Raw genomic sequence first — 19417 nt, 5'->3', positions numbered from 1 at the left:
TCCTGCCCCATCACAGAAATCCCACAGGGCCTGCCTGGAGGGGCCCTGCCAAGCCCAGCATGCTGGGAGGAGCCTCAAGGGAGGAGCCGGACAGCTGAGCATCACTTGCCATCTAGCCAGACGGCTGTCCTTCTGTGGGTCTGTGCTGAAGGCAGAGTCGGGGGTCTGAGTAAAGGCCCTTCTGGACAGGAAGTTTATCCCCTCCTGAGGCTTTCTCAGGCTTTGATTTAGCTAGGTCTTCTCCTGTGGTTGAGCCTCTGGAGTGGTGACCAGCTCCAGGTGGAAGGTCGTCTACCTTTGCCTGGTTCGGTGACCTGGGGCAGGCCTGTCTCCTCCCCTCCATCGCTCAGATGCCTTCTGTGTCTGGCCTTGAGGTGGACGGAGGATGGAAGGACGAGGTTAATGAGTGAACCAGAGCTCTGAGTCCTGATGGAAGCTGGGCTGGGGGCTGAGGATGTCCACAGAGACGGCTGCCCGACTGGTTAGCTAGCGGCCTGACTTCTGTCCTGCGCTGACGCCTCTGTGGCCACTCTCATTTCACCTGCTTCCTGCCCCAGCCTGATGAGTTTAGGAGGAAGAGCCCCCATCTCTGGGCTCCAGCCCAATACATTAATAGTCTGAGTGTCAGTTAGAGCCCCTGGCTTCCCAGGTGGCTCAGATGTAAAGACTCTACCTGCCACAAAAGAGACGTGAAGACTCTACCTGCCACAAAAGAGACGTGGGTTTGATCCCTGGGTCGGGAAGATCCCCTGGAGGAGGAAATGGCAACCTACTAAAGTATTCTTGCCTGGAGAATCCCATGGACAGAGGAACCTGGTGGGCTACAGTCTATGGGGTTGCAAAGAGTGAGACACGACTGAGCAACTAACATCTTCTTAGAGCCCCAGTCTGGTGGAATGAGAACATCCGCCAGGTGGAGGCCGGCTTCCCCCTGCCCTCCTCTCAAACCAGATCTGCAGCCCAGACTCAGCGGCACTGGCGGGGCTCTCGAAGAGGCAGCCAGGAGCTGCGAGTCTGCGGGCTCACCCATCACCATGTGCGCTTCGGTCCCTGATCAGCAGCCACGTGTAGATGAGTTTTTTTTTTTTTAAATAATTTTTACTTATTGGCTGTGCTGGGTCTTCGTTGCTGTGTGAGGGCTTTTCTCTAATTGTGGAAAGGGGGTGCTACTCTCTAGTTGCGACGCACAGGCTTTTCATCGTGGTGGTTTTTCTGGTTGCAGAGCATGGGCTCTAGGCACGTGGGCTTCAGCAGTTGCAGACCCCGGGTTGCTAGAGCACAGGCTCAATCGTTGTGGTGCTTGGACTTAGTCGGCCTTCCCAGGGGTAAAACACCTGCCTGCCAGTGCAGGAGACGTGGGAGACTCAGGCTCCATCCCTGGGTTGGGAAGATCCCCTGGAGGAGGGCATGCCAGCCCACTCTAGTATTCTTGCCTGGAGAATCCCTGGACAGAGAGAGGAGCCTGGTGGGCCCCAGTTCATGGGGTCGCAAAGAGTCAGACACGACTGAAGCAACTTAGCACACTCACATAAACTTAGTTGCTCCGAGACATGTGGGATCTTCCCAGACCAGGGATTGAACCAGTGTCTCCTGCATTGGCAGGAGATTCTTTACTGCTTAGTCACTAGGGAAGTCCTAGAGATGAGTTTTGAGTGTCTGGCTTAATACTGTCTGTGTGTTTGAGGTTCCCACCCCCTCCCCACTCCCTTTCTAGGACATGGAAATTTATTGCACTTTGAATACTTGCTTGCTTTCTGAGAGTCTTGTAATCATCTCTACACCCAGAGTCAGCATTTGTAAAAATATCTGACCTTGTGCTGCAAGCAGGAAAGGATAGGGGTGGAGAGCCGCCCAGGGGGTCTGAAGAGTCAGGCATCTCAGCCGGTCCCTGGAACCCCCTACTTGTTGGGGAGGCTTGGCTGTCACTGCAGGAAGACTGAGGGTCCCTCAGACCCCCATGTAGGATCTTGATGTGTTTCTGGCCTTGGCCTTGGCAACGCAGGGCCACTGCTAACCCTCAAAGCATCTTTGTGCAGATTCAAAAAATGCACTGACTCAATGGACATGAGTTTGAGCAAACGCCAGAAGACAGTGAAGGACAGGGAAGGCTGGTGTGCTGCAGACCATGGGGTCGCAAAGAATCAGACATGACTTAGTGACTGGAAAATAACAGGTGAAAAAGAAAATAAATTAGAGTGAGTAAATTGTTGTAAACCTGAACAACGTCCCTCTCTACCTGGGCCAGCCTTCTGGAGCCCTGGCGAGCAGTGGCCCTGTGCTTGTGCGTCCGTCCCAGCATAGCTTGTGCTCCCTGCAACCCCGGGAGGAGAGGGGCTTGGGTTCAGAGCTGGGGAGAGGGCCTGGGGTGGGAACGGGCCTCTGAGAGCAGTGGACGGGGAGAGGCGTGATCTCAGGGAGTGCTCAGAGCAAGGGTAGAACTGGGTGCGGCTGTGCGTGTGTGTCAGTGAGTGTGTGTGTGTCAGTGAGTGTGTGTGTGTATGTCTGTGTGTATGTGTGAGTGTGTGTTTGTGCTTGTCTGAGTGTGTGTGTGTCAGTATGTGTACATGCATGTGCAAGTATGTGTTTATGTGTGAGTATATGTGTGTGTGGGTGTGTGTGTGCGCAAGTATGTGTATGCACCAGTGTGTGTTTATGTCTGTGTATATGTGTGTGTGTAAGTATGTGTGTGTGAGTATATATGTGTGTGTGCATGTGTTTATCTGTGAGTATGCATGTGTGTATATGTGTGCATCTGTGAGTATATGTGTGTATGTATGTGTGTGCACATGCGTGTATGTCTATGTGTATGTGTGCCTGTGAGTGTATGCCTGTGAGTATGCATGTATGTATATGTGTGTGTCTGTGAGTATATGTGTGTGTATGTGTGAGTGTGCATGCGAGTGTGTGTATGTCTGTGTGTATGTGTGTGTGTCTGTGAGTATGCATGTGTGTCTGTGAGTATGCATGTGTGTATGTGTGAGTGTGTATGTGTATGAGTATATCTGTGTGTATATGTGTGTCTTTGAGTATGCGTGTGTGTGAGTGTGTATGTGTATGAGTATATCTGTGTGTATATGTGTGTCTTTGAGTATGCGTGTGTGTGAGTGTGTGCGAGTAGTGTATGTGTGTCAGTGTATGTGTGTGTGTGCGAGTGTGTGTGTGCTTGTCTCAGCGTGTTTGCGCGTGTGGGTTTGTCTAGAAGGGCATTCTCCTGCATCCTTCTCTTAGCTGAGAGGCCCACCTGAGCCCTTTCACCAGGTCAGCATATACCTGTGATGCGAACGCGCCCCTCCCTTTAGAGTGTGAAGCAAACACAGTTCCTGGCTGCCGGCCCCAGTGTGGAGGCTGAGGTTTTGGTTAGGGGGCATGGGTCCTGCCCTGGCAAGCCCCCCACCCCATGGTTGGAAGGGCTCAGAGGAGCGGGGTGCCAGGTGGGTCAGAGTAGGGGGTGTGAACATGTAGAATGACATGTTTTGTTTCAGGCAAAGTGAGGTGGAGCTCGAAGCTTGCCATTTCCGCTCGTCTCATCCTGGGAGATTCTAAACAGCTTTGTTTAAACACTGGACAGGCTGACTGCAGAGAACTGAATCTTCCTTGGGTCCCCCAGGAAGGCGATCAGGTTTGAAGCCACAGTTGGGCTCTGGATGTAGCACGTGGGACCCGAGGGTGGGGGGAGCTCTCGGAGCACCCCCGGGGCGTGAGTCGCTCCACACTAGCAGCTGTTACAGAGGGGCTCCTGCTGGCTTGCTGCTGGGCTGGGGCACCAGCACGGGGTCACCACCTGCCATCCAGGCTGGGGCAGCAGAGAGGGAAGCGGGGTCGATTCTGGTCTGGGCTCTGCCTGCCCCTGCTGTAGACCGAGAAACTGGGAATGGTGGTGGCCAGCTGGCCTGGGTCCACGGATGTCTCCTACTAGAGGCAGTCAGTCCCTGCAGTGTAGGGAGAATAATACAGGACACTGTCTCATTGAGGGCAGGGTTGGGTGGGCTGTTCTCTGAGGACCCCTAGAGGAGCCCAGGGGAGGTGTGGCTGGGGCTTAAGAGACCAGGATGGCAAGCTGGGAGGTTGGATCAAGACGGGCATGGCCCGGTGATTTGGCTGGAAGGGGGAGGAACAAGCTGGCCATGGGGGCGAGCCTTTACTCAGGGGCACCTGGAGTGCCCCCCAGAGGAGACTGATCTTGGCAGACTAGCAGTGGACAGCTGGTGTTGGCCCCTAAACAGCGGAGTGCCAGGATGAAAGTGGATTTTTAGGAAAATAGGCTTGTTGCAGAATTCAAGGTGAATTTTTAAAAAGTACCTTTTTGTTTTTGTTGTTGCACAAAAATAATACAAACTCCTTATAACCTGCAAATGATACAGATGTTGTAGAAAGGGAAAATCTATAATCCTACCCTTCTGAGGCAATCACTATTAATACTTCGGTTTATGTTCTTTCCAGGTATTTTAATGATAGACTAGCATCCAGCTGTCTACCTACTATCTTAATTTCCATAAATAGCATCGCATAATACTAACTGGAAGGGCTTCCTTGATGGCTCAGATGGTGAAGAATCTGCCTGCAATGTGGGAGACCAGGTTCGATCCCTGGGTTGGGGAGATCTGCTGAAGAAGGGAATGGCAACCCACTCTAGTATTCTTGCCTGGAGTATTCCATGGACAGAGGAGTCTGGCAAGCTACAGTTCATGGGGTCCCAAAAGGTCAGACATGATTGCGTGACAAGCACAATATACTAAATGGAAACTTCTTTAGATGTCCTTCTGAACTGATCCTCAGGGACCAGGCACAGCTCGCTGGGCTTGGCCCCTGAGCTTGTGGATACGGATGTGGTCAGCTGGGGCCCTGCAGGGCCTGGGTGGTCTGGTGGCAGTCAGCTGGGAGCTCTGGAGGGTGGCCTGGGTGGTCCAGAAGCCCCTCTGGCACATGTCGGGCTGGTACTGGCTCGCTGCTCGGCCTCTCTTCCCCGATGTGATTTCTCATTCTCAAGGGACCTGGCCTTTTACGTGAAAATGGAATCTTCAAGACCTCTTGAGATGGAAGTTCTGAGGTCTCACAATGTAATATCTACCCTCTGCTTGATCAGAGCAAGTCACTAGACCCACTGGAACCTTAGGGCTGGGGCAGAGACGCCCCTCTTGATGGGAGGGCTGGCAGTCATATCAAGAGCAGGTGTGTTGAGAGGTGGGAGGGCGAGGCTGTGCAGTCCCTGCACGGGCCCAGGAGGAAAGACTGGGATGCTGGGGGCTCCACCTCACAGATGTCTGGAGGACAGTCCAGGCTCTGCCCCTTCTCAGCCCCCTTTGCCCACGTGGGTCACCCAGGGATACTGGCAAGGCAGGACGCGTGACCCTCCTGCTGGCTTAGTGGTACCTTCTGTGTACGTGTGTGTGTGTGTGGGGAGCTGCTTATCTGGCAGGAGATGAGAGTGAGCTAGAGTGAGGGCTTTGTAACGGACAGCTCTCTGGTCGAGAAGTAGGGTGGGAGCCTGCCTGTCCTTCGGAAGCTGCTGGCCCCTTGGCTGCTCGGTACCAGCTGCTGATTCTCATGGCATCTCCGGAGAATGTGTGTCAGTGAGTGAAGCAAGGGTCCTAATGAAAGCCAGCCGGTCACTCCAGACTCAGGCCTGTGCCGGTCCTCACCTCATTCATTCATTTGCCCAGCAAGTGGGACACCCCTAGTGCTCCAGACTTTCTCTCCCTGTCCCCTCCCACCTTCAGAGGTGGAGTGAGAAGACCCTCCCGCTCGATCCGACTTTGCTTCCCAGACAACTCACAGTGAGCCTCACATTCTGACTTCCCCTGATGTTTCTGTTTGTATAGCTGTCTTATCACCTGCCACGTGTGGTATCTCTTCTTTTGTGTGAAATGTCTGAAGTGGCAGGGAGGCAGGAGGAATCAGGGTGGGCGGGGGAGAGCCAGCTCGGGGGTCGTTGGGGAATGCTGCTCCCAGGTTCGAGGATGCTGCGGTGGAGCCACTGGAGAAGTCCTCCCAGGGTTCTCATTCATCCCGCTTCCTTCTCCCTGGGGCCCCTGCCTGGCCTTGATGAAGTACTTTCCTGCACACCCTGTTCGTTTCCCCTGTCGTCTGCTGGGTGCTTTGTGCATTCATCAGCCGAGAACAAAGGCCGAGAGGGCTTTCATGTTTGAAAACCCCTTGATGTTTTATTTTCTCCCTGCTCTCTCCCAGCATCTCTCAGAAAAGAACTGTCTTGTGGCTGAAAGGTTCGCTGTTTGTGAAGCCGTCCAGGCCGCACGACTCGGCCTTGTGGCTCCTCTCTCCCCGTCCTAGGCTGTCCCGTGGGTGGGAAGGGACCCGGCTCCGAGACAGGACAGGGCTCGGTGGAGACTGGGGGCGGGATGGAGCAGGCCGCTGCAGCTGCCCTGATGCTTTCCCAGGTGCCAGGCCGCCGGCGTCCTGCTCCTGTTGCTGGGTTTGTGATATCTGATCAGCTCTCGGGCTTAATGTGTCCCGGTGCTTAGAGTTAAGAACGTGCAGAGCTGACACTGCAGACCTCGGAGAAATCTGGCCTCACAAGTGAGACAAGGAACCGCAGCCGCTCCTTTTGGCCGAGGAGCTGGAAAAACTAAATGGAGGTTCTCGGCCTGCACCAGTCGAGAGTCTGCTACTTCCAGGCAGATGGTAGGTAAACTCTCCCTCCGGGGAGACCCAGGAGGCCCGTCTCTGATCCCTGACTTCTCTGCCCATGCCTCCACCCAGAGTTCTGGTTCTCTGTGGCTAGGAGAATGGATTCACATGTCAGCAGTGTCAGGAGTCATTGGCAGGTGAGCCCTGGCCAACTTTGAGTCTGTGAGGGTCCCAGTCATCTTTTGGCCCTGGTGCTCTGTGTGATCAGAGAATGTCAGGTGATGTGAGGTTAGGTGAGTCTCTGACCTGTTCTGGGCTACCAGAGGCCTTCTCTGTTTCATCAAGTTCTCCCATTTCCCCCTGAGGCTTGGCCCCGCAGCGTCCATGGCACCAGGTCTGGGCTCTGAAGGCCGAGTGAGAAGGGATGGGATCGCTTGTAGAGGGGGCCAGAGCTCTCTCTACAGGGCTCAGAGGAGAAGCCCGCCTGACCTAGTTTGGAATAAAACTGAGGCTACGTCTGTTTCATCATTTGCTTTCATCCCTGCTCATCCAAATGACGTTCAGCTGATGGTGCTGTGCCCATGATCGAGGTGGGGGGATCTGACCCTCTCTTTGTGGGGCAGGGTGAGGGAAGGCGCTGGGCTGGGGGGGCGGTGAGCCCCACCCTGACCGCGGGGCACAGGGAGGGGTAGACCGCAATTCCTTAGACTGTGGGGCTTTTCTCCTTTGGACCCCCACCAAAAATGGCTACATTTTCAATTTGCCAAAAATTAAATTTTCCTTGCCTCAAAATAAATTTTCATTGCCAAAAAATCCTCACAGGCATTCACTGGAGGGATGGTTCCGCTTTAAACAAACACCTAAGAGAGAGTATCTGTCTTAGGACAGTGGTTAAGTCAAGTTTCATTGACATTTCTGACCTGTGTCAGGAGCTAAACCATTCGGGGATGCCACATCTTAAACCCCGTGGTGCAGTCTCCACCCACGCTGGTGTTTCTGAGACCCTGCGTCCCCTTCCCTACTTCTGGACTCTGAGCAGTATTTGTGTGGCCAGAGGACTCACACTGAAGACTTGTGTAGCCTCCAGTCTCTGCCCGGCTGGGGCATTTCTGTCAACTCACCTTAACCTCTGTCTCTTTATTTCTGTTGAAAGGCAGGGGCCTGGATTTTCCCCTCCACTGATGCTCTGCCTGTTTTCTTGTCACTGAGCACTCGGTGCGCACTCAAATCTCTTTTGAATGAATGAATACTTGCTTCGAGATTTGAAAAGAAACATGTCCTTCATCCAGTCCGTTTCCCCAGACACTTGGAGCACTCGCTTGATTTAAAAGCATCCATCTTCATGGTGGGCTTCCCTGGCGGCTCAGACAGTAAAGAGTCTGCCTGCAGTGCAGGAGACCCCATGTTCGATCCCTGGGTCGGGAAGATCCCCTGGAGAAGGAGATGGCAACCCACTCCAGTATTCTTGCCTGGAGAATCCTGTGGACGGAGGAGCCTGTAGGGCTACAGTCCGTGGGGTCTCAAAGGGTCGGACACGACTGAGCAGTTAACACATCTTCAGTCTCAAGGCTGGGAGCTGTCTCTGGGGAGGGCTAAGGACTCTCAACTCAGGAGCTTCTTATTAATGTGTCTGTATCTGGGAGGGAGACTGATGGTGACCTCCCCTGAGGAGGCGGACAGGAAATTGTGGGGAAGAGGACACTGCCTGGAAGTTTCCCGAGGAGGAGCCCGAGGCTGACTCCCCCAGGAGCTCCCCGCTAGAGGAGCAGAGAGGGCTGGAGCCAGCCTAGCCAGACCCCGACCCTGGACTCTGTCTTTCTTACCACCCCCCTCACCTGCCCCCACCTTCCTCAGCTCCCCCTGGGAGCGCCTCAGAGTCTCCGGCACCTGTAGGTGTTGACCCCACGGGGCCTGCGGGCAGCGTTGTAGGAAAACATGCATCAAAAATGGCCAAATCCCGGAGGACTTGGGAGAGGCACGTGCGCGGTTATTTTGGGTTTGGTGGGCCGGGCTCGGATCTCTTTGGCATTCCTGGCCGCTGGCCTCTCTCAGAATTGACCAGAATGGAAGGATGGTAGAAATTGAGGCTCCAGGAATAGCGCAGGAATTTGCTCATTCTTAACCCCTTAACGAGGTGCCGCCCTGCCTGGAGCCCACAGAGTGCTGGAATGGGGAGCAGGGAGGAGGTAGGTCTCAGGCAGTTTCCTCTTTTTCATCCGGGGAGGAGCGGGAGGCAGCCCAGGGCTGACTTGAGGCCAGTCTGATAAGGAGCAGCATTTAGAGGCCGGAGGCGTGTCCCTCCCCACGCTGGCCCATCCCTGCTTCTTGAGGGGGTTGCCTGGTGAACTCCCAGCAGCTGGGTTGGTACCTCCCTCTCTCTGGATTTCTGCTCTTTCTGTTTCTGGATCTCTTGGGCCTTGGCAGGCTCGGGGCAGCTCTGGCCTTGGGTCTTGGGAAGCCTCATCTCTCTCTCCCTTCCCCAGAGTCAGGCTCAGGGAACTGAAGGGGGCAGGTACCAAGCACCCACCCTGTGGCAGGTCAGTAGCCCAGGGGTGCCAGGCATCTGCCTTTGCCCCAGAGGAGCTGGGCTGGGTGTGCAGAGACCGTGTAGACCGCCACAGACTCAGCACCGTCCGCAGTGCTGGAGGGGCAGTGGGGATCACAGCAGGCGAGCGGGTCAGGGGAAAGAGCAGCCCCAGAGGACCCCTCCCTGGTCCTGGGTCAGCCACGTCACTTCTCTGGACCTTCCTGTTCTTCAGTGTAAAGTGAGGAGTCTGTGATCCCCAAGCCCTTTCTGGGCTTGAGAGTTTCCCTGATTCCAGGGGTCTCGGGGAGGAAGACCCTTCTCAGACGGGTGGAATATTTTTGTTGCCTCCCCTCTGTGTTCCAAACGGGCTCCCAGGGTGGACCTTTCAGCTGGGTCATCCCCATGGGGACAGGCTGGGGGCTCGGATGTCACGGCTGGGTCTCTAGCCTCTCTCCTGTCCTGCATGGGACACTGGGAAGTCTGACTTTAGGTTCAAGAGCTTGGCTGTCCTCGTGCAGGAGGAGGTGGTCACCCCATGGGCTACAAGATGAGGTTCAAGCCGCTGAGTGAGGCTCAGAGTCTGCAGGGGCCTGGAGCAGTATCCAGCCTCCTTGCTGCCCACCCGAGGCCAGTCTGTCCGGTCTGTCTTGTGATGCCCTCCATGCAGGCTGTCACTCCTCAGTGTCCTTGGCGTGGTCTGCCTGACTCAGAATGCCCCTCCCATCCTGCATTGTTCTTTTCTCTTATAAGCATTGTATTAGCACATTTGAGAACTTGGTCAGCCATTATATCTTGAAGTATTTTTCTCTTTTTTTGACCATACCGCATGGCTTGTGGGATATTAATTCCCTGACCAGGGATGGCACCCAGGTGAAAGCGTGGAGTCCTAACTACTGGACTGCCAGGGAATTCCGTCTTCAAGTATTTTTCTGTTCCCTCTTCTCTGTTTCCGGAACTTTAATTGCATGTGTATTTAGACTGATGTTGTCCTGTAGGTTGTTGATGCGCCATTGATTTTTTTCTTTTCTGTCATTTTTTTTCTTTCTGTGCTTCATCTTGTTGTTATGTCTTCAAGACTTTTTCTTGGGCAGTGTCTAATCTGATGTTAATAACTCCCCTTCAGTGTATCTTTCATTTCAGATACTGGGTTTTTCATCTCTAGAAGTTCCGTCTGAGTCTTTTTGATATCTTTCACTTCTCTTCTCATTACCCTTATGTTTTCCTCTACTTTCTTGGGCTCACGGAACATACAATAGCTGTTTTTCCATCCTTGTCCACTGGTTTCATCATCTCTATCGTTTTTGGGTCTGTACTCCTGACTGCTTTTTCTCCTGCTTTTTCCTCTGCTTCTTTGAGTGCCTGGTAGCTTTTGATTGAATGGTAGACACTGTGGATTGAATCTTGCTGGATTTTGTTCTGTTTCTTCAAATAGTATTGGAGTTTGTTCTGGCATGCCTTTAAACGGCTCTGTGGTTGCTGTTGAGTTGCTCAGTCGTGTCCGACTCTTTGCCACCCACGGACTATATCCCTCCAGGCTCCTCTGTCCATGGGATTTCCCAGGCGAGGATACTGGAGCGGGTTGTCATTTCCTCCTCCAGTGAATCTTGCTTGTAAGCTTTGTCAGGGTGGACCCACCTTCAGCCAAGGGCTCGCTCAGCTTCACTACGGAGGCCTCGCCCTCTAAGGACACACCAGCCCCTGGTGTGTCGTGAGCTCTCTGCTCTCGCTGGTGGGAGCGTGGCCCCAAGTGAGCTCTGCAGGTTGGCTGGCTCCCCGCTTTCTGTCGGTTCTGTCCCCTGGCTTGTGGCGTTTTACCCTACACTTGTGTGGGTCAGGTGGGGAATCCAGGGGACTCTTCTCTAGAGCACCCTCTCTATGCAGTGCCCTTCTCTCCAAAGAAAGCGAAAGTGTCAGCCACTCAGTCGTGTCTGACTCTATCCTATGAACTGTAGCCCGCCAGGCTCCTCTGTCCGTGGAATTCTCCAGGCGAGAATACTGGAGTGGGTAGCCATTTCCTTCTCCAGGGGATCTTCCCAACCCAGGGTTCAAACCTGGGTCTCTTGCATTGCAGGCAGATTTCTTTACTGTCTGAGCCACCAGGGAAGCTCTTCTCTCCAGTGTTCTGCCCTGAGAATTCTGTCTCCATGAACACCAATTTCCGTCTCCTCAACTTGAAGGGCCCACTGGACTCCACGTGGATTCCTCACCCTGAACTGTTACGTGGGTGCTGCCTCCAGGCAGTAGCTGGGCATCACAGAACTCTTTCTTTCGTTTCCTTCTTTCAGAGATCACAGTCCAGAGTTACCTGCTGTCCAGCGTCTGAAGCCCTTGTTTCATGACTTCTGCCGCTTTCTAGTTGTTCAAGGGGCAAGGGTGAAGCCAGCCTTCACTGTGGCTACAACCCGAGTCTGGCATCACGCGAAACTCCCCTTGGGCATTGCTGCCCTCTGGGGCAGGGGTCTCTCGTCGTCCCTTCTACAGGAAAGACCCCATAAGCACCATGTTTTTTTTCCCCCATGTTGTATGTGGTTTTATTTCTTATCTCTCTACATAGGCCGTCTCCCTGAGCACAAGATGATATGGTATTTTTCTTAGTATCCCTTTTAACTAGTCTAGTGCTGGGTATGTTGGAGGCAGCTCATGTTTTTGGATTTGGGGGCTTTTTTCTAATATTTTTATTTGTTTATTTATTTGGCTGCTCTGGGTCTTAGTTTCGGTGTGTATCGGGATCTATCCCCTGACCAGAGGTGGAACCCCAGGCCCCCTGCATTGGGAGTGCAGAATCTCAGCTGCTGGACCACCAGGGAAGTCCCTCATGTTTGTTGATCCAGTGAATAAAAGAGATGGATGGAAGGAACTGTCAGCTAACTGTGCTGTTACAGGTTGCTAGGAAGAACGATGATGCTGCCCTGGGTATGAAGTTTTCGATTCCCTCCTTGCTCTGTGGCTTCTACACCACGTCTGCATCTGGGTTTTGTTAATTCTGTAATTTCTGTAATTTCCCAGTTGGCAAATCTGAAAGCGTCCAGAGGAGGATGACTAAGATGGTGGGACCTACACCCCATGGGAATTGGATGAGGGTTTGGGAATGCTTGTTTTTCTGGGGATTATCTTTATGGAGTGTTATGGGGAAGAGGGCATACGCAGTAGTGGTTTCCCCTCATGTGTGGGATTGATGTGGAATAGGAGGGTTTAAACATGTCCTATGGCTTCAAAGCCGAGATCCCCAAATGCCTAGGACCTGTGGGGATTCCAGGAGGTCAGGGGTGGACCCAGTTCCAGAAAGAACTCTCTAACAGCTGAAGCTGTCCGGCAGAGGAGGGGTGGGCTACCTTGGGAGGTCCTGAGCTCCCCACCACTGCTGGGGTTTAAGCAAAGACTGATACTGATCGGGAGTTTTGTGTGGGATTGTAAGAGTAGATACAGTGTTACACAAGATACTCTCCAAGATACTTTTCTACTCAACGATGTTAACTATTTTTTAAAATTTATTTTTAATTGAAGGATAACTGCTTTGCAATATCATGCTGGCTTCTGCCATACAACAGCCTGAGTCAGCATTAAGTATACATCCCCTCCCTTTTGAACCTCCCTCCCACCTCCCCATCTTATTCCTGCCTTTGAGCCCATGATTCATCCCCCCTCCCAACTCTGCAGCACACACACACACACACACACACACACACACACACACACACACCACCAAGTTCAGGAAACATACTTGCAACATTCTCCCTCCTACTCTTGTGACTCTCCTCCCAGCCTCCATGATTGGGCCTCGTCTGGGGCCCTTGATGACTGGCCGCCCGCTGCCCACGCTGGGCCCTGTCGTTCCCCTTCTGCCTGCCTGGCACCCCGTGGATCCGGCTGGTCCCGTGTCAGCGCCTCGTTGCATTGTCTTCTGTGTCTGGACACACAGAGCCTTCGAGACACGATGGCTCTGAGCCTCCTGCCTCCCTCACGGCAAACCCTGGCAGTTAGGCACTGGTGAACATCCCTGTGCCGGGGCACTGCTGCCCTAGACCTGGTCATTGGCTTGTTTCTCTGGGTCTTGGGTCTCTGCCTCTGGGGGAGCCCTCTCCTCCCTGGACTGCTCGCACCCAGGAGATGTCACTCCTGGTTCAGGGGTGCTGGGGAAAGTGAAAGAGAAAGTGTTAGTTGTTCAGTCCTGTCTGACTCTTTGTGATCCCATGGACTGTATAGCCCACCAGGCTCCTCTGTCCATGGGATTCTCCAGGCAAGAATACTGGAGTATGTACCCATTCCCTTCTCCAGGGGATCTTCCCAAGCCAGGGGTCGAACCTGGGTCTCCTGGATTGCAGCAGATTCTTTACCTTCTGAGCCACCAGGGTGGTCCTGGCAGATTCTCAAGGGACCTGCCTCAAGCACCTGCCTTTTCCCCCTTTCAAAGTGGCCTCCAAGGAGCTACAAATAAGGCTCCAAGGTGGGAAGGATGGGCAGGGCTACAGCTCGGTTGGTGTGGGGGTGGGGAAGGGGTCAGTGTCTCAAGGAGCAAGCCAAGGGTCCCATCTCCCCAAAGCTCTGTTGCCCCACCTCTGTGTGGAAGGAGCCTGGTCAGGTCACTTGTAAGTGGGCTACTGGGGAAATCTATGCTGCCTCCCTAGCCCCCCTCGTAGCCCCTGCAGTCGTCAGGGGCGCCGGGGGAAGTCACAGCTAGGCGGGCTCTGGGGTAAGGGCTCTGTAGAAAGTGCTTCCTGACAGCCAAGTGCCCATCTGTACCCTGAGCAAATGGCCTAAACTTCAGGAACCTCTCTCCCAGGATGGGGCTCCCCTCCCTCAGCTCACCAGCCAGGCACCGTCACAGGTGGGTGTGAGACTCGCTCTTGAATTCTCTGGTCTTGGCCGCCAGACCAGTGTGACCTGCAGAAGCCCCAGTTTCTCCCTCTGCAAAATGAGAGGTACAGGGGCTTCCCTGGTGGCTCAGCGGTAAAGAATCCACCTGCTAGTGGAGGAGACACAGGTTCGATCCCTAGAGCCTGTCCTCCGCAGCAAAAGAAGCCGCCGCAAGGAGAAGCCCACACACTGTAACTAGAGTGTAGCCCGTGCTCACTGCAGCTAGAAAGGCACAGCAGTGAAGACCCAGAAGAACCAAAAATAGATAAATAACATTATATCTGTAAAAAGGGAAGACTGTGAGGGGCTGGAGGATGGGAACTGCAAGTCCAGCTGCAGGACTTTGGTGTCTAAGGCTGCTGACTGCCCAGAGTAGCTTTCTCTGTCCGGAGCAGTGTAGACCTGGCTTCTTCCCCAGCAGGTGATCAGAACCCTTGGGAATGAGAGTCCTTTCTCCTGGAGGCCGAGAGGGAATGTCCTCTGGAGACTGGTGGATCTGGAGGGCTGGCTCCTGCCTGCGCTTGGGCTCACAAAGCCAGCACCCCTGAAGGGAGCCGTGGGGAGAGGAGGCCCATCGCTCTGGGCTTGCTCTGTCCCTCCAGCGTCCACTTGATGTCTGGCACAACGCAGGCACTCCGGAGCCCTTGATGACCCAGTGAAGGTGGCCCAGCACCCCGTGGTTAGGGTCGCTCCCCAGTCCAGTGGCATTTCAGCAGGAAGCAGTGCGCCCGGGCTGCTCACTGTTCGATGGAAACCTGAGTGTTCTGTCTCCTCGTTTCCTGCTTGTTCCACTGGAGGGGCGCCAAGACCATAATAAAAACAATGATATAATCACAGCTAATATCGACGGAGCGCATTCTGTCATGATCTGCAGGATTTTGGCCTAATTCTTGAAATGCACTCACTGGGAAGCAGTTTCCTGGGCTTGTTCTCCATCCCCTGAGGCTTTCTGCACCAATTCCTGGCATCTGTGTAGGAACACGTTTTCTCCTGTTGTGAAGGTAATAAAAATATATTCACTCTTTCTGTTGGTCTCATCTGCAGTAACTGTTGTTTGCATGCTGCTGTAGGTCAACTGGTGTTTTACTGAGGGTTTTGTGGGCGATCTTTCTGGTCTCTGTGTGGTTGTCTGTCTGGGACTTGCTCATGTGTGCTTCTGCCAGACATTTACTGGGCACCTGCTGTGTGCTGGTGATTCCGTGAAGAACAGCACAGTCTGTGCCTGCCTGTCCCAGGGCCTCAGGCAGTCCCGGGAGGCGGAACCATCTAAGTCCCTCTCTGCAGTGTCCTGTTAGCGCTCAGAGCCTTCACCCTGGGACTGAAAGCTGGCCTGACAGCTGCTGCCAGAGAAATAGTTTTGAGGTCTTCCATCTCTCTGTGGGACCCCACTGTGAAAGCACCCAAGCATATTCCCAGAAGTCATCTTACTGTCGCTCCCTCCTGACAGTGACCTGAGAAGTGGCTAGACTGGTTTTTATTTTTTTAATAATTATATACATATATGTATTTTTTTTTTTTGACTGTGCTGGGCTTTCTTCAGTTGCGATGAGTGGGGGCTACTCTCTAATTGTGTTGCATGGGCTTCTCACTGCAGTGGCCTCTCTTACTGTGGAGCACAGGCTCTAAGGTTGCTTGGGCTTCAGGAACTGAGTTCCTGGGCTCTAGCGCACAGGCTCAGTAGTTGTAGTACACAGGCTTAGTTGCTACGTGGCAGGTGGGACCTTCCTGGACCGGGGATCAAACCCGTGTCTCCTGCATTGGCAGGCGGATTCTTTACCGTGAGCCACCAGGGAGGCCCTCGACTGTTTTTTTCTAGAGGAGGCCACTAAGCCTCAGAGGGCTGGTGACCCCCAGTGGGGTTGTCCTAAGTATCCTGAGATTCATTCATCCCGCACATGTGAGAGGGCATCTCCTGGCCAACCTGCTCAGGCTCTGTGAATGCAGGAATGAAGAAAAATCGAAGAGCTTATAATTTTGGTGGGGGGGTGGGGTGGGGGCAGGTAATAAACAAAACCTGTAGCGACAAATGTTATGGGGAAGAGCAAGATAGGGAACGGGGTGAGATAACGGGGTGGCAGCAGGTGTTATGGGTTAAACAGGGCACTTAGGGAAGGTCTTACTGAGGAGGTGACGGTCTAGCAGAGAGGGGAGAGGAGATGGATGAGTCCTGGGGAGATGTGGGGGAGGTGGGGCCCAGGGCCCAGGGAGCAGGCTGTGCAAAGGCCCTGAGGTAGGAGTGTGAGAGGTGTGTTGCAGCCCAGTAGGGCTGGAGTGAAGTGAGCAAGGGAAAGTTCAGGGGACTCAGACCCTATAGGCCTTTTAATTTTTATTGGCATGTACTCGCTTTACAGTGTTGGTTGGTACCCCACCTTCTGAGCAATGCTTGTTTTACTCATCTATTTATTTGTCTGTGCCAGGTCTCAGTTGCGGCATGTGGGATCTAGTTCCCGGACCAGGGATGGAATCCCAGCCCCCTGCATTAGGAGCGCAGAGTCTTAGCCACTGGACCAACCAGGGAAGTCCCCCCAGAGGGTCTTGAAGTCCATTCTGATGGCTGTAGCTTTTTTGATGGGTAAGGCAGGTGCCATTGGAGGAGTTAGACCAAGCAGACAGACTTGCCTTTCATTCCAGAAGGACCGCGTGGCTGCTGTGTGGTCAGCTGAGTGGGCAGCGGCAGGCACAGTAGTGACTGCCGTCTACCAAGCACGTGTTGTGTGCCTGGCCTGCACACATGTCTTGTTTGATCCTCTTGACGACAGTTACCCACATCTTCCCGAGGAGGACACCGAGGCTCAGCTGCTGGAGCGGCTGCTTGCTCTGGTCAGTTTGAGTCCAAAGCTCGCGCTCTTGACTGTGGTCCAGTTTTCAGGGTCGAAGGGAGAGACTGTTTAGGATGACAGGTGCAAACATCTGAAGTGCAGATCAGGCTGCCCTGTGTCCGATCTCTGGCCTCGCTCAGGTGTTGAGCTGGCTACGCAGGAGGGGGTGAGAGACTGTTTGCTGTGGTCGGCAAATTGCTTCCAGGTGAGGGACTAGAGACTGGAGTCTGTGCCCCGACTCCAGACAGCAGCCTCTTCGGCCCTCGAGGGCCCTGTATCTTGTGTTTGGCGTGTTAGACAAGCCCGGTGACTTAGAGGCCTGGGCTTTCTGCTACTGACTGGGGCTCAGCCTGAGGCCTCTGCAGATGGTGCCCCCTCCCTGGAGGCAGAACCTCCTTCTCTTTCCGAGTGAGTCTGGGCCAAAGTGCCCTCTATTTTATCCATCCCTGTCTTCGGAGTAGTTCAGATCACTTTCAGAATGTCACTTCCGTAATCCTCCTATTTATTGCTCCCAAAGGAAATGAGGGGAATTTTCCCTTGTCTTTAAAGAGAATGCTGGGATTGGAAAATCGGTCAGAGAATGCTGGGGGGGTGGGGGCGGGGGAGAGTGGGGGAGGGAACCCAGAGGCCCAGGCTGGGTGCTGCTGACCTCGAGGTGGGCAGGGAGGGCTGAGGTGAGCTGGGTGGGAGATGGCGGGGGTTGCTCCTTTTGTGTTTACTGTGCTCTTTGGTGTCTGCACCTGGAGGAGGGCCCTGCGCTTCCCTAGCGGCGTCTTGGGGACTCAGCTTCTGGTCTCTGCACAAGACCCCTTGCATACATATCTCCTGTTCTGACACGTTCCCTCCACTCTCCCCCCTTGCACACTAACATGTAGCATGCACACAGACGCTTGCACATGTGCTTTCCTCTGGGCTGGTTCACACTCACGCTCTGCACATGCCCGTGTGTTTCCTCGCGTGCACCCTTAGCTTCCCATGCACACACCGCCCACAGCGCCCGTCAGAGGCAGGACCTCGGCTGCAGTTGGCTTGGCGGCCAGGCTGTGGCAGCAGTGGAGGGCACCCCACAGCACCAGGCCCTCGCCCTCCCCACCCGTGCCTCGGTTCACCTGGCAGAGACGAGGGGACACCTCAGCTAGGAGGGCTGTGCCTGTGACGGGTAACGTGTCCTGTAGAATCAGCTGCGGGGGGAGGGGACTGGCCATGGAAAGTGGGGAGACTCTGAAAGGGAAGGAGGCAGCCCCTCTGCCGGGCTCCCCTGTGTGCGCCACCCTCCCGCTGCCCACCTTGAACGTATGCCATCGGCAGAGCCAGGCCTTGGCGGCCGGGGAAGAGAGCTCAGTGCTGTTTCGGGACCTTTTGGGGGAAGGAAAGGCTCCTTGTTGGCTGCTCAGATTCTAGCGGATTCCCAGCCTTGGAAGCCAAGCAGGCGGGCCCCTGACTAGTTTCTATTTCAGAACTGACACCGCTGCCGAGTGTAGCATCGTCACGGGCCATGGCAATCCAATTAGACTTGGCGCCTCCTTGGGGCGGACATGGGGGAGGGAGGCCCCCCGGGCTGGTTCTTCCCACCTGGAAATCTAGCAGGCGAACATCCTCACGAGAACATGCGGTCGGAGGCCTGGAGACCGGCTAGGATTCCTGGCTGGCTTGGCTAACCAGCCAGGTGACTGGTCTCGGGGCCTGGATCTTTCTGAGTCTTGGAAGCTCTGGCTCTCACAGGTGAGGGTGAGGAGAGAGGGCCTCCCTGGCCCAGCCCAGCCCCAGGCCCAGGCACCCTTCCTCCAGGGGCCCTGTGTGCTGGTTGTAAAGTCCGGCTGCCCCTTTGTGGCGTCCTGGTGGCCTGTGCCCCGTGGGGCTGCCAGGCTGCTCTGGGGACCCTTGGGTCACACCCAAAGCGTCTACTGCCTCAGTGTTCCTGTTCTTCCTACTCAGATTGGTTGTAGCTCATCAACATGTCCCAGAAATGATGATTAAAGAACCCCGCATACCTGGTTAACATCATCAGTCCTGCTTGGGCATGAGTTCATTCATTCCTGCTTAGGTTTCACCACCGGCTAGAACTCTTATCTGTGCTCAGCAGGTTGATGAGTTGTGGAGGGGCCCCAGCCCCTAGTCTTTGCTGTCTGGACGGTGCAATGCTGTGACTCTGTATCCCTGAGGAGTCCATTTGGGTTTCCTTTTCTTCACTAAGTGACCCTTGCCTCGCCCTTCTTGGGAGCACCTCCTGCGGAGACAGCCTCAGCGCTGGAGTCTAGGGTGTGGGCCGTGGTAATCTGGCACTGGCAACGTCGTGCAGAAACACCCTGCCGTCAGTGCTCCGGCTGCACAGGAGGTGCTCTGAACCTTCACTGGCCACACGGATCTGAAAAAAGCATTCCTTCCACGCTCACGTGTTACTGGTGCTGTGGCTTGCTTTAGGCTTTTTTTTTGTGCAAAGCACTGCTTAATTTTGGGTTTTCCAAGTGGTGCTAGTGGTAAAGAATCTGCCTGTAATGCAGGAATCTCGGGTTCGATCCCTGGTCTTGGAAGACCCCCTGGAGAAGGGAATGGCAACCCACTCCAGTGTTCTTGCCTGGGAAATCCCATAGACAGAGGAGCCTGGCAGGCTACAGTCCATGAGGTCGCAAAG

The 19417-nt window shown here is 54.3% G+C and overlaps 1 protein-coding gene across 3 annotated transcripts in view; it reads left to right on the top strand.

Annotated features, from left to right (window-relative positions):
* TSPAN9 (tetraspanin 9) overlaps positions 1 to 19417 on the top strand; it is a 190586-nt gene that overhangs the window by 10019 nt on the left and 161150 nt on the right. Inside the window, exon 3 of one of the 3 annotated variants that reach the window (XM_069581501.1) lies at positions 14841 to 14967. The exons of the other annotated variants lie outside the window; for them this stretch is intronic. The gene's annotated coding sequence lies outside the window, so the exon portion shown is untranslated. The remainder of the gene's footprint in view (positions 1 to 14840; positions 14968 to 19417) is intronic. 3 annotated transcript variants of the gene reach the window in all.

This window comes from Ovis canadensis, chromosome 3 (assembly GCF_042477335.2).
Source record: "Ovis canadensis isolate MfBH-ARS-UI-01 breed Bighorn chromosome 3, ARS-UI_OviCan_v2, whole genome shotgun sequence".
NCBI lineage: Eukaryota > Metazoa > Chordata > Mammalia > Artiodactyla > Bovidae > Ovis > Ovis canadensis.
This window is presented reverse-complemented; position numbering and strand designations above follow the sequence as displayed.